Source organism: Gymnogyps californianus, chromosome 4 (genome assembly GCF_018139145.2).
Source record: "Gymnogyps californianus isolate 813 chromosome 4, ASM1813914v2, whole genome shotgun sequence".
In the NCBI taxonomy this organism is placed as follows: domain Eukaryota; kingdom Metazoa; phylum Chordata; class Aves; order Accipitriformes; family Cathartidae; genus Gymnogyps; species Gymnogyps californianus.
In genome coordinates this window covers 10147071-10161443 of record NC_059474.1, presented here as the reverse complement: position 1 = coordinate 10161443, position 14373 = coordinate 10147071, and the positions used below count along the sequence as shown (strand labels likewise).

Sequence of the window (14373 nt, the reverse complement as noted above, 5' to 3'; positions counted from 1 at the left end):
ATTGCATCAACTTTTTTTTGCTGATCATGAGTTAATACAAATGCTAAAAAAAAACTTTGCCTATAACTTCAAAAAGTTAAATTACTCAAGCAAACTATACAAAAGAACAGATTTGTGGCAGAAGTGTCAGAGATAGGACAATGCAAGCAAAATAAAACAGTGAAGACTAACTTCCTGCTATAAAAAAGGAAATACATGAGTCACAAAGAAACCATAGAAAAATCTTTTCTCATCAGAAGAATTCATCCCTAACCTGGGAAAACAATTAAAATGTAAAAATACAACTATTTGGGAATGATTTTTTAATATTAGGGCAATACCTCAAGTATCCTTGTATTATAACATTGCATACTATTATCAGCCATTTTGCCAAGCCAAGACTTCATGGAAAAAGCTAATGATAGGGATGTCGACTTTCTCAGGATTATCATAAATATTAACAGGGTTGGAAGTAACTTTCTTTAATGGATGTTTTAGTGTCTTCAGTATAAGGGAGGTCTAATGCTGGTTAGGATCCTCTAGGCTTTAACAGAAAACAGACATGGACTACGATAGACTTTTGCAGCTTAGCTGTCAAATTGTCAGAAATACCTTGTTGACAGAGAGGATGAGCCAATCTCACTAACAGGTAACATCGTCAGATGTAATCCGCTGACTTCAGAGTTTGTTTCAGAACTGGCTTCACATTTAGACAAATACTCATTTCTATGTCCTTCGTCTAAAGCCACAAAGGCAAGCACACATTCAGACTTCTATTTGAAAGCTCTACTTGTACTTAAGGAATAAATTCCCACAGGCCATTACTAGTAATGTTTTAACAAATTCCTGGGGACCAGAACAATCCCCTAAATCTTACACAATCACTAGATTTTTCACCTGATTAAAAATGAAAACACAGGCTCAGAATGACTTTAAATATTTACAAAAGAATATTCCTCTTCATTCTTACTATGAAGACATAAGATACAGCCATCAAGTTTAAAAAACATGCAACAAGCAGTCTAAATAATATTCAAAGTATGCGTGATTAAGTGTCATGATTTCCCCATAATTCTGAAAACCAGTAAGCTAGGTCGCCAACGACACTACTTCCAAAAACATTAAATAATAATTAATATTTAACTTAGTTACTATGCAATGTTCCTCAGTACAAAGTTCCTCCTCCTCCTCCTCCATTAAGGTTTCAAATTTATAGCTAGTGGAGGATACTGTACAAGTATGGTAGCCTGTTTTCAGGACAGAAAAAATCATTATGATTTTTTTCCATTGAAAGCATAAGAATCTTTTTTTGAAGTAATGTATATCTGAAAATTATGGAAGTTTAATTTTGTCCACTTTTATTCCTGTGGTTCAGACTCTTAGCCAGTTATGACACTAACAAAAAAACCCCCAGTCAGCTTCAGGCTGCTGCTGCAAGCTGTCTCATATCACTGCAGACACCAGTACAATTCCCTGCAGACTCCCTGAAAAGAAACGGAGAATGACAGTATAATGGAGACGAATCTTGGGAGTAGCCAGGAAAAAGAAGATAAAATAAAGATGATCACACAGATAAAACTGCAAAGTTTCTTCTGACAGTAAGAGAGTGTTCTATTTCTTGCTGAGTGACAAAATAAAACCTTAATTCATCTGAAGCCTATTCCAGTGAAGATTTGGGTTTCAACTATACATTATCTACAGCCACATAGATAAGTGATGGCCATTAAAATAAAGTGGTGAAAAACTTCTAGTGAACCTCAGCTAAACCACTAACTTGCCATCTGTTGTGGCAGCAGCTTATTGAAGATAAGCAGCCTGGAAGCATTACGGCAATTAAGAAATCTTTTGGTCATTAACTCCACACCAATTAAACACTAAAGGCTGGCAAAACTGTACTGTGGCTCAGAACTGCTTTTTAAGGCAAACTCTTCTGTTCCCAATGACAGGTTTCACTATGAGACCCAGTATGGCGATGAACCTTTAAACATTTACTCAGGCACTTCTTTGTCCATCAGTAGACCTAACACATATCTACACGTTCTCCTAATCCAAAAAAATGTACATGCACACATACAAAGTATTTACTTCATGCTTACACCTACATAGCAACATCACTAACCCACATTCAAAAATGCCATGTTTTAAAAAGCTTGGATACATGCACACACATGTATGAGCACGCACACACACATTCTCACTCACGCATCTGTCCACAAAAGTGTCTCTGGGCTTGCGTCAACATTAGTGTTATCGAAATTCAGAGCCTCACGTCCATCTCTGTGAAATACTCCCTACAACAAGTTTGAAATAGTCAACTACTGGGTTTAATATGGTTACAGAATTTGAAAGAGGTTCCGTAACTTCTTGTAATATTCACAAACTACCCAAAGTCTGCCTACGTGTCCTGGTTTCGGCTAGGATAGAGTTAACTTTCTTCCTAGTAGCTGGTATAGTGCTGTGTTTTGGATTTAGTAGGAGAATAATGTTGATAACACACTGATGTTTTTAGTATAAACATTACTTAGCAACAACTAAGTCAAGGATTTTTCAGCCTCTCATGCCCAGTCAGCAAGAAGGCTGGAGGGGTACAAGAAGTTAGGAGGGACACAAGAAGTTGGGAGGGGACACAGGCAGGACAGCTGACCCTAACTGGCCAAAGGGATATTCCATACCATATGACGTCATGCCCGGTATATAAACTGGGGGGAGTTGGTTGGGAGGGGCGGATCGCTGCTCGGGAACTAACTGGGCATCGGTTGGTAAGTGGTGAGCAATTGCATTGTGCATCACTCGTTTTGTATATTTTAATTCTTTTAGTATTATTATTGTCTTATTATTATTATCATTATTATTTTTTTCCTTCCTTTCTGTCCTATTAAACTGTCCTTATCTCAACCCATAAGGTTTTTCTTTTTTCGATTCTCTCCCCCATCCCACTGGGTGGGGGGGAGTGAGCGAGTGGCTGCGTGGTGCTTAGTTGCTGGCTGGGGTTAAACCACAACACTATGAAAACATGTTAACTCAAGGTATTTTTAAATCACACTGTTAGTTTGTTGCATCTAGATCAATGGAAAAAAATCACTTAATATTAGAAAATAGCTGAACTACCCTTATGTACAATTCATTGGTAGTACCACCTTCCTAGTTTTGGAAGAGTTCTGCTCTGAGAGCTAAAGCTACTATTTCTGCACATACGAAAAAAAAGAAAAAACCAAACAACAGAAAAGAAGCTTTGGCTTTCAAAAACAAAAAACATCTTAGTTTAAAAACAAATTTACTTTAGTCCCAAAATACAGAAATCCAAAAGTTTGCAGTGCTCACAGTTAGTGCACTGACTCCAACCACATCAACATACAGCTGTTTGCACTAGTTCTCTCTCTTTGAAAACAGCCTCAAAGAGAAGAAGCGGGTGGCAGAGTGCATTCAAGTCCGGCACTCCTGCCTAAAGCCACTTCTTCTGTTTGTAAGGAGCTGTCATTGACGCAGTCTGACAGCACAAAGCTTAAAGCAGAACAGGAGTCAAGGTAGAGCCTTACAGCACTTTGCAGAACATTACATGTACATTACATTTAATACAGTTTCCAATAAATTTCAGCACTACACACAATGAGATATGCCCGAATAAAGAAATACATAGATTTTAAAGAGTCATGGCTTGCATTAATAGACTTCTTCCAGGAGTAGGATTCAATTGACAGCCTTCCTTTCCTTCTCTCACCTCACAATGCTGGTACAATTAAGTTTATTTTAGATATCACTAATGACAGACACTCAAAACCTACGAAGGACATGACCAAAACTTACTAGTCAAGTTAAAAAAAAAAAGTTACATAATGTCATGCTCAGTTCGTATGTTCAAAAGTCTTTCTTTCATGAACTCACTTGCCCATTTCAAAAGGCTAAGCATATTTCATGTAACATCAACAATGCTTGCTCTTTTACAGCTCGCTCTCTCCTCATCCACATTAACTCATCTCCTACATCAGCCAAGAGGAAAGAATCATAGAATGGTTTGGGTTGGAAGGGACCTTAAAGATCATCTAGTTTCAACTCCCCTGCCATGGGCAGGGACACCTTCCACTAGACCAGGTTGCTCAAAGCCCCGTCCAACTTGGCCTTGAACACTTCCAGGGATGGGGCATCCACAACTTCTCTAGGCAACCTGTTCCAGTGCCTCACCACCCTCACAGTAAAGAATTTCCTCCTTATATCCAATCTAAATCTACCCTCTTTCAGTTTAAAACCATTACCCCTTGTCCTATCACTACACTCCCTCATCAAGAGTCCCTCCCCATCTTTCCTATAGGCCCCCTTTAAGTACTGGAAGGCTGCTATACAGTCTCCCTGGAGCCTTCTCTTCTCCAGGCTAAACAACCTCAACTCCCTCAGCCTGTCCTCATAGGGAAGGTGCTTCAGCCCTCTGATCATCTTCGTGGCCCTCCTCTGGACTCGCTCCAACAGGTCCATGTCCTTCTTATGTTGGGGGGCCCCAGAGCTGAACACAATACTCCAAGTGGGGTCTCATGAGAGAGGGGGAGAATCACCTCCCTTGACCTGCTGGTCATGCTTCTTTTGATGCAGCCCAGGATAAGGTTGGCTTTCTGGGCTGCAAACACACATTGCTGGCTCATATTCAATTTTTCATCCACCAATACCCTCAAGTCCTCCACAGGGCTGCTCTCAATCCATTCTCCACCCAGCCCGTATTTGTGCTTGGGATTGCCCCAACCCATGTGCAGGACCTTGCACTTGGCCTTGTTGAACTTCATGAGGTTCGCACAGGCCCACCTCTCAAGCCTGTCAAGGTCCCTCTGGATGGCATCCCTTCCCTCCAGTGTGTCAACCGCACCACACAGCTTGGTGTCATCAGCAAACTTGCTGAGGGTGCACTCAATCCCACTGTCCATGTCACTGACAAAGATGTTAAACAGCACCGGTCCCAATACCGACCCCTGAGGAACGCCACTCGACACTGGTTTCCACTCGGACATCAAGCCGTTGACTGCAACTCTTTGAGTGTAACCATCCAGCCAATTCCTTATCCACTGAATTGAAAAAGCCATTTTAGTCTTACTCTATGCTTCCAAAGACCCCATCCTCATTCACTAACCACAGACTTCTCCTAACTTACCAGATCTGTAATTGCCACCTGTTTCTTCTGACAGATGGGGAGAATAAAAGTAGACCAAAAAAGACCAGTCCCTGAGAAAGTAGTATTTTGCTACACACAAGGTATATCCAGGTGCTGTTTCAGGGTCTTGTTCAGTAGTCGCTCTAGTTGGTAAATATGCAGGTTTATAGCTCCTAAATAGTTGTTGGTGGTAGAGAAAGAACGTTTGATGGACATGGCTGAACACTAACTCTGAGTTATTATGCATCAGCTCTGGCAGAAGCTAGACAGTCATGCTAGCACACAGCTGTGCTAAGTGCACCTGAGAGGCAGATTACTACCATGAATCCAGATCATATATTAGCTTAGATGACCAATTTTAGATGAAAGCTGGCTCAGGAGATGGATGATCCTAACACAACATGCCATATGCATCTTCCCCCCTTCCCAATAGCTTTCTGAGTGTTATAACTAAATGAAATCCCCATTACTGTAAACCTCCTTCAGCTTCTGATGCTGTAGAGGAACATGCCTACTACTCTACCCTTTACTCTCCAATACCCTCTTTGGGGAATAATTTCAGTGGTTACTTCTGCTATGCTTGCAGATTTCCTAAAGGAGATGAGTGAGACTTTAAGGGGGAGGGAAAAAGAAAACTACACAAAAACACCTCTCAATTATTTTACTGTTGTCCATAGAAGTCTAAGTACTAAAAGCCTTAGTGTAGACTTAAGTTGCCACTGTTTACATTCCTAATTCCGAAAACTACAGATAGTTACGGGTCCATGGAGCCCTTTACATTTTTATAGGACAACTACTGGATTTAATTACTATAGCTAACATATCAACCATATAATATTTAATAAACAGATAACAATCACTAGAGTTTTATATGCTAGTGATGCATGTATTTATATACAATCTTTAGAAAGCTTACCTCTTCAGCATATTCGCAGATTTGGGACATAAACCAACCACTGCCCAGTTCTCTATATTGTTTGGGTTTGCTTTAACTTTTAAGCAGAGAAGCTGTTATTTCCAAAAAGAGCAACAACTGACTTATGGATCAAAGTGAGCAAAGCTGACATTGCAATGCAAGCCATGACTAAACTAACACTTTTGATAGCATAAGCGTAATTAATATCTAGAAGAATAAAACTAGGCATCTGAAAATTTAGATCTAGAACAGTGCAGTCCCCTGGGCTGCCAGTTGGACACTTCTATCCAGCCTGCTACCTTTCCCTGGAGAAGACAAGGAACAGCTATTCAGAGCAGCAAACACTGCCCCAACAGCTGATCACATCCTCCATCTGTTCGCAGCTCAACACAGACCACTGAACTGCTGCCAAAGCAGTTAAAAAAAAAAAAATCCAGCAGCTTTTTCTAAAAGCAACTGCCATCCATGCACACTCCCAGAAATTAGTCCTCACTGCCTATTGTGGCACAGGGCTCCTGGCCCCTCCTGCACCGCCAGCAATTCACCTCCCACAGCCACGTTCTGAGACGAGTAGAAGATGAGACCCTAAGAGAAGCCCTAAAGCCCAGATGCCACAGCTGACAAGTCTGCTCTAGATCAAGACAGTCCAAAGCTCTGGACTTGAAAATAATGACTTTTGTAACCCTGTAAAAACATAATTATTTATTTGGATGATTGTGATCTCATGTTTTTGAAGTTCCTTCAGAAGCAAACACTTGACAAAGCTACTACAAACCAGTTCAACAGATCAATGTGTTAAAGGAGGACTATTGTAAAGAACTACTGTGCATGAGGACTTAACTTGTGACATTCCACCATAAGTAACGCTACACAGGCACGTGCAACCTGTTCTGTTTTATTTCTCTAGGCCTGAGAAGAGATTATGCATAGCAATATTTCATGGAAGTACCCAGACCTTTTCTTCTGAAAAACGCACAATGGAGTCAATCTTTTGTTTCCTCCCTATAAATGAGCAAAGCTATTCTTTCAGTTTTAAGAAATGACCCAGGGAGTCATACATCTCAACCCTTTTGAGCTCCAACTTTTTTTTTTTTTTAAAAAAAAAAAGGAAGAAGCCATAACTGAATAGGCAAGTAGAGGCTAAGCATGGCCTTAGGAGGAGGTTTTTTCATACTATCCAGAGATTTTTCATACTATCCAACTTTGGGCATCCAGCTTGTACCAAAGTCCCTCAAGGCTTCCTTTAATAAAGAGCGGAGAGAGATCTCCACTCTACCGAGTGATGCAGAACAGGAATCCCTCCGTCTCAGATGCCTGAGTGTGTTCTATCATTACTAGGAATTTTGAGAGGGAGAGAACTACATTTGTGGCTTGTGCAACAGAAGGTAAGTTGATTATTTAAGACGACAGTTAAAGTTCACACTCCAAGAACGTTTTTCTCCAGCACTATCACTGGTCCAACGCGAACAACTTCAGCTCAACAGCCTCAAACAGGCTCGCAGGCAACCCCATTAATTTTTCCCCTAAAATCCACTTCGTAAAAAAGTTAGTGCTTGGAGTAACTTCTGCACCACTACAGCAGCTGTACATTCTATATAAAAAAATATATAGAAAAGATATAAAAAAGAAAATATATGCTTCAGGAAAATTACTATGTTGCTCAGACCTATCTTTAATACTATTTCTGGTGTGTTTCCTCACATGGCTAGGAGGTGAAGGTCAATAATGTCATAGGCTGCCTTGAATTTTTACAATATAAAATTAAATAATTCTCGTGTCAAAAATAATGGCATATTTATTTTATTGCCTTCTCAGACAAGCCTCAATTTGGGCAGTTCCCACAACAATATTAAGAGCGGCATCATAAATGTCATTTCCCAGTTGAACTCTTTATTTGCTGCACAAGAAATTTGGAACTTGTAGATTAAGATATTAGCAGAGAAAGAGAACTGAACTGCAGCATTCTTCTATTCATTTAACTCAAATTTTTCCTTCTGTTTAATTATCCTAGGAAAATTTCGCATATGAAATACTCTTTCTCAAAACAGAGCACTCCAAAGCTACCTCATTCGCTATTAAAATAAAAAAGTTACCACAAGAAAGGAAAATGTAGGAACTGTTTTCATTACCTTAATAAAAGAGGATATATGACCTTCTTTCCCACCAGTGAAGGAGCCCCAACAAATATTAAATCTTCTTTGATTACCCAGATCCATATGAACCTGGAACACTGCCTAGCACATCCATGAAGCCCTGTATGTCCTAAGCAAAGCAAGTTTATTTCCCAGCTATTTCTCCTAATAACTTCTCCAGAACACATCTTCAGCAGACCTGTATTTGTTAAGGACCACTCTCGCTACACGTACATCAGGGACTAAACATGAGTCTTGTAGGCACCAAACACCACCAAATTTAATTGCCACATCCACTCAGCTCTCCTTGCCAGGCAAGGAGACAAGAGTAAGCCTGGATCCCTTCCTTACACAGACTGTAAAGGAGAAAGGATCTGAGGGCTCCCCTCAAGATGGGATACCACTACAAAAGGATAAATGCCGTAACCAAGAAAAGAATGTGATATTAAATACCTAAATGAAGCTTCAGGTACTATTTGGGATCAAAAAAATTGCAGGACAAGAACTGGACAAGAACTCTGAACATTCTCATCAATGTGCACCTATTTCAGAACTAACTTTTCATATTAACCTAATTCCAAATTAAATCAACAAGGTTTCATTTTCACAGTCAGGAAACAAAAGTTTGGAGGGGAAGGGAGTCACTACGTTTTTTAGAGTAAAAGATTTCTCTCTCTCAATCTCTCTCAACCATTTTGCAACCAATACAGCAAGGAAAAAAAAAAAATCCTTTGCCTTCACACTCAGAATCAAATGTCTCATAACAAAGCCATAGGAGGATACTTAGCTAGTACAGATTAGACACCGCTGAAACAGATGCCATTTTTTTGGACACACTTTCCACATGTTTCATTTAACAATTCACAACTGATTATTCTTGTTATCAATTGACCATGATATAGCAGGTGCAGGAGGTGGGGGAGAAATGGAGCGCTCAGGGATTGGATATACCTCAAGGTCATGAGTACACACAGGCACACACTTCCCAGGAGCAGTATTACAAGATCTGAATGAACCACTAATACGTGTGCCTGTGGTCTCAGATCTATTAGCTGAAAAATGCCTTAACTGATCACAGGAAGAAGCTAAGAAAGAGCTATTAATGTGAATGTTATGCAACCATTAAGCTTGTTTTAAAGTTTGAAATGTTCTAGTTAGATTCATTTAAGTCACAACAGATTCACTTTCCAAATTAGCAAGTTAACTCAACCATACCACCTAAACTCAGTCCTAATAGTTTCATCCCATCCTGTTACATCTCCTTTCATTAAAAAAAAAAAAAAAAGCAGAGCATAAGCTCTTCAGGGCAGGGACTGCATATCCATTTAAAAAAAAAAAAAGAGAGAGTGAACTGCATTTAAGTCAGAGGAACAAATGTGCTACGAGACTGTCAAAAAGACTCATTCTTCATCAAGTAAGTGTTATGAGTGTTTAGAAGTACCTGCTTCCCCAGCCTGAAGAGTAGAAGTTACAATACTATTTTATTTATTGGAATTTATCTAGTTTACCTGAGCCTTGATAAAAATTCGCCAAAATAAGTTTGCTTTTGGAAAGGAGGAGGCCCTACATACAAGTACAAAAGCTAGCTATTTGCTGAACTTCTGAGTTCCTGACACAGCTCGTCTTTTGTATACTATTTCTTTTGAATGTTTGAATCATGGGGGGGGGGGCGTTGGGGGAGAAAAAAGGGAAAATCTCAAACAACAAATCAAGCACAGATATCAGTAAAACGCAATGAACTACAAAGCTGCTGAAAAAATTGGTCTAAAAGGTGGCAATGTATGGTCTGCTATGTACAGAATCTCTATCTAAAAAGCAGTATCTCATAATAAAGGAACAGTCCAGTGAAATATTTTATGAAAATTCTAAAACTGACAGCTCTCAAATGTAAGAAGATTTAATACATTACTACACTTGACAGACAAACAACACTTTGAAAAATGCAAGTGAGAGAATTGTAAAATGGCTACTAAATAATTCCCCTTAATAACACAAGATCAGTCAGGCCTGTAACAAAAACTACTACTGCAGCTGATCAGCCACTGACATACAACTCTTCACTCCAAAGTACCTGAACACATTAAGAAACAGCCAATTTTACTACAGTATATCTATGAGTTATTATGCAGTGGTTGATGAAGATAATCAAATGCATCTCACAGCATCAATAATCCAACCATCAGTCAAAAATTTATAGGATCAAAGTATGAAGGCCTGATGCAATGCATTACTGAATTTAAAAAAAAAAAACAAACCAACAGAAAGCAAGATCTATTTCTTTAAATATATACATTAAACTTCAAAATATTTATTTTATTTTCTGGTTACAAATTACTGTTATTTATAGGATATTTGACTCTTCACTCCATGACACTGCTGTAAATAGTTCTGTAAAGAAAAAATATAACTCATAGGGAAGTCCACCAGCAGCAGCACCACACAACTAAACGACTTTGTTTCCAATTCCAGTTGAAGTCAACACAGTTACAGGTTTCCAGAACCGAGATACTAAAACACTGCCCAAGTATCCTCAATTTCACTATCATTCTAAAATATCTGACAGTGCTAGAGAGGATGAATTTGGATGCTATAAAGCATGTGCATGGGGCAACGTAACTTCCAGGAAGATTCCATTAGGAGTTGCCCACTTGCATCCCAGAACAAGACTTAGCATGTACTCTAATGCAGAATTTAGCCTACAGTCTTAAAAAAACCCTCCAGATAAGATGTATAAAAACCTCAATTAAAATATATTTGTTAGCTCTAACAGGCTTAGCTAGAATTTCAATACTGGCACATGCGCTTTTAGTTTCAACCATAAATATAGCCATTTTAAAACTCTGTTCAACCTGTTTTATAAAGCATGTTGAAAGTATACCTCATTCTGAACAATTATTGACACACAAGAACGTGCAGAACACATGGGATCATTCCTCAAACATCTTGTTTCACTCTATATTTTAGACAAGTTTTGGAAGAAGCATCTACTAGAACATTAGTAGAAGGATGTACCCACCACATCCAGAATGGATGCCCTAAAACCAGGGAACTGATGAAAGCCGGAAACAGAAAGCGTGCTAACAAGTAGAAAATATTATGCTGTGCAGCAAATATGAAATTCTGGGGTTTTTTATATTTTATATATTTTCAGAGATTAAACGTTCGAGTTTGTCCAGCAGAGAATTGGCTGATGATTTCTCTTACACACTATCAGGAACTTTACAATACTCTGTGTAAGATGAAAGTAAAGCAACTCTGGTTAGTACTTTACAGCTATTAGTGTGTTGCTTACTCTCCATCCAGCCAAAATAAATATTGCACCTAATTTAGAAGTGATCAGTCATGTAAAATACAGTTTTCTTTCTCAACTTCATCCAGAAACAACATATGCTAGTCTTTCACTCAAAGAATGAAGTCTTGTTTTGACCACGTACCCTTAAGTAGCAAATTATTAACCATTAAGGAGATCGCCTTTTCATGTAAGTAATAGTCATGTAATGATGCTTCAAGATTTCATCTTTGCTTTCATCTCTGAAACAAGATTATCAGTTAACTTTTAAGTACTGGCAACTTTCATATGTCACCACCATTGGAAAGGTATTGAAAATGTCAAGAAAAAGGTCACTAAAACCAGTATGGAGGAAGTAACACCAACTTGAAAGGAGTATTACAGAGTATAAGCATTTACCTTCCAGAAACTGAGCACAGGGATTTATCTATCCTCAAAATCTAATTCTAATATGCTTACTGTTTGATTAAATAAGGTCTGTGTTGCAGGTTTATTCTAGCTTAACTAACTGATCAGTTTAACCAACTTCTTAATTCCCTGTTTGTCCATCAGTCTTCAGAATCACTTGTACCACACCGTTAGGTGAAATGGAAACATTTGACAAATTGCATACACATCTAACAGTACAAGCAAAAAAGATCAATTAAGACAAAGTTACAAATGCATTCAAAATAACATGTTGTGCATACTTATAAGAGTATGAATAATATATCAGTACATGTAATATACAGAAGCATTTTCCCAGAAATTCAGTGCCGAAACACTGCATTTAATTTTGAAGGTATGACTTATACTTTCCAAGTGAAGACTCCTGAAGACTGAGAAATTTTATTAGGAACTACCTAGTATAAAAGAAAGAAGAAACATGAAGTAGGAAGATTAGCAGTGATGTCGCCCTTTTAAGATGAATTTCAGAAAAAGATCTGATAGAGTGCAATTAGGTTAGAACCAAAGTCCTAGACTACACATAACCACAAGATACAAACAGATCAAAATATCAGGGATAGCGGAGCCTTCGTTATTTGAATCACATCAACGTCCCATTCTGCGTATCACTCCACTGCTTGTTTTATTTCCCTTGGCATTACCACATTTATTCCAACAATATCTAGGAACCTGTGCCTGGAAGAGCTCACAATCTAAGATGTAAAACAAAACACGATGCATCTTCCTGCTAGAGGTTTAACTAGAACAGAGTTTAGTGATGACTTGCAAAGTTACAAATAAAACCTTGCACACCTCTTCGTCATTATACACATCATTCTTCTAGATACCTAAATCACGTAAGGGCTACCGTCCCAAAATGAAATTATGCCTGAAGTAAATGTCAGATTAGAACAGTCATACAGAAATGGTTAATCTAAAGCACTGTAGATTTTGGGTAACCAAGTATGAGAGTATAGAAAGACAAGTTTTAAGTGGGGGGAGGAAATCTACAATCATCAAATTGCTTGTTGACCTAGCAAAATAGATGGGCACAAAATTACACGGAGAACAAAAACAATCCATTTGTTACATGATATTTCAGACACCCTACATCACAAAAGCCATTTCTTCTATTTCCCCCTCACGTGTACAAGTTTATGAGAGCGAGAGAGGAAACGGAGCAGGCTGTATGACATACACATAAAAGTCTGAAGATGCTGTCAGCAGGAAATGCTTTTGTAAATATGATACCTAAACGCAAGCTTTGTGCAGATAACAAAAAATTTGGGGTAACCTTTATGAGAGAAAGGAACATAAACTTATTTGCTCTTTTGTCACTTGAGCCAGTAGGATACCTTTCTAAAGGCCTAATCCTTGAGCAATATTTCTTGAAAAAAAGACAAATTAAACCACACAATCTGCTCCCAATAAATTTCACCATATTATGAAATAATGTAACAGATCTAAATTATTCTGAGGCACCAGAGTGCAAACCACAGTCCAAGCTACAATGAACCTCCTATGCTTAACGAAGTTGTCTACTGCAAAAAGGGCTCCCATATTAATGGAAAAAAAATATACACAACGGTATATTTTTGCTTTTTCAAGGCCTGTCCACCTACTTCTTACAGCTCCTCCATTACGGTGGGGCCCGAGTCCGAAGACCCCCGAGGATGGGGACCCTGGAGCTGGCTCCTGCCGGGATTTCAGGAGAAACCCCAGGACGACACGGCCCCGAGCAGCCTGCGCTGCCCTTCCCCCACAAAGGGTGGGGAGCCGGGGACACTGCCCAGCCCCACCGCCCCGCCACGCCGGGCAGCGCCGCGGCCCCCCGCCGCCGCGAGGGGCCCAGCACTCGCTTCCCCCGCCCCGCTGAGGCCCCGGGGCCCGCACCCGCCGAAAAGGGCAGAGGGAGAAGGCGGATGGCGCGGCGGCAGCCCCCCGGCTGCCAGCGCCGCCCGCCCGGGTGGGTGTGTGCCGGGCCCGCCGCAGCGGGATGTCACCGCCGCCCGCCTTGGCGCCCCCCCCCTCACCTCGCCGTGTCCCGCCGCGGCCCCGCCGCCGCCCAGGGCTCCGTTGCCGGCGGCCGTCGCCGGCGCTGTCAGCAGGCCGCCCACCGCGCTCGGCGAGGCGGCGGCCGCCTGGGTCGCAGCCCGCAGAGGGGCCGCTCCCGCCGCCGCCCCGGCCTTGCCCAGGCCGCCGGCGCCGCCGCCGCCGCTGGGTCCCGGCCCGCCGGTGCTGCTGAGGCCGCCGCCCCGCTTGTTCTTCCGGCGCTTGGCTCCGCGCTTGGCGTCGGCCGGACTCATCGTGCCTGACACCCGGGCAAGGGAGGAGGGAGCGGGGGGAGGAGGAGGAGAAGGAGGAGGAGGAGGAGGAGGGGAAGGGGCGCGGGGCCGCCGCGAGCGCCCGGGAGCAGAGGGGACGGGCAGGGCCGGGGCACGGGCCACCCCGGGCGCCGAGGAGCGGAGCGCACCGACTGTCACGGCAACGGGGACTCCCT

The 14373-nt window shown here is 41.0% G+C and overlaps 1 protein-coding gene across 1 annotated transcript in view; it reads right to left on the bottom strand.

The window, feature by feature from the left end:
* Positions 1-13955, bottom strand: part of FAM193A (family with sequence similarity 193 member A) — an 86254-nt gene extending 72299 nt beyond the window's left edge. Inside the window, exon 1 of the mRNA XM_050895624.1 lies at positions 13907-13955. The gene's annotated coding sequence lies outside the window, so the exon portion shown is untranslated. The remainder of the gene's footprint in view (positions 1-13906) is intronic.
* Positions 13956-14373: the final 418 nt, after the last annotated feature.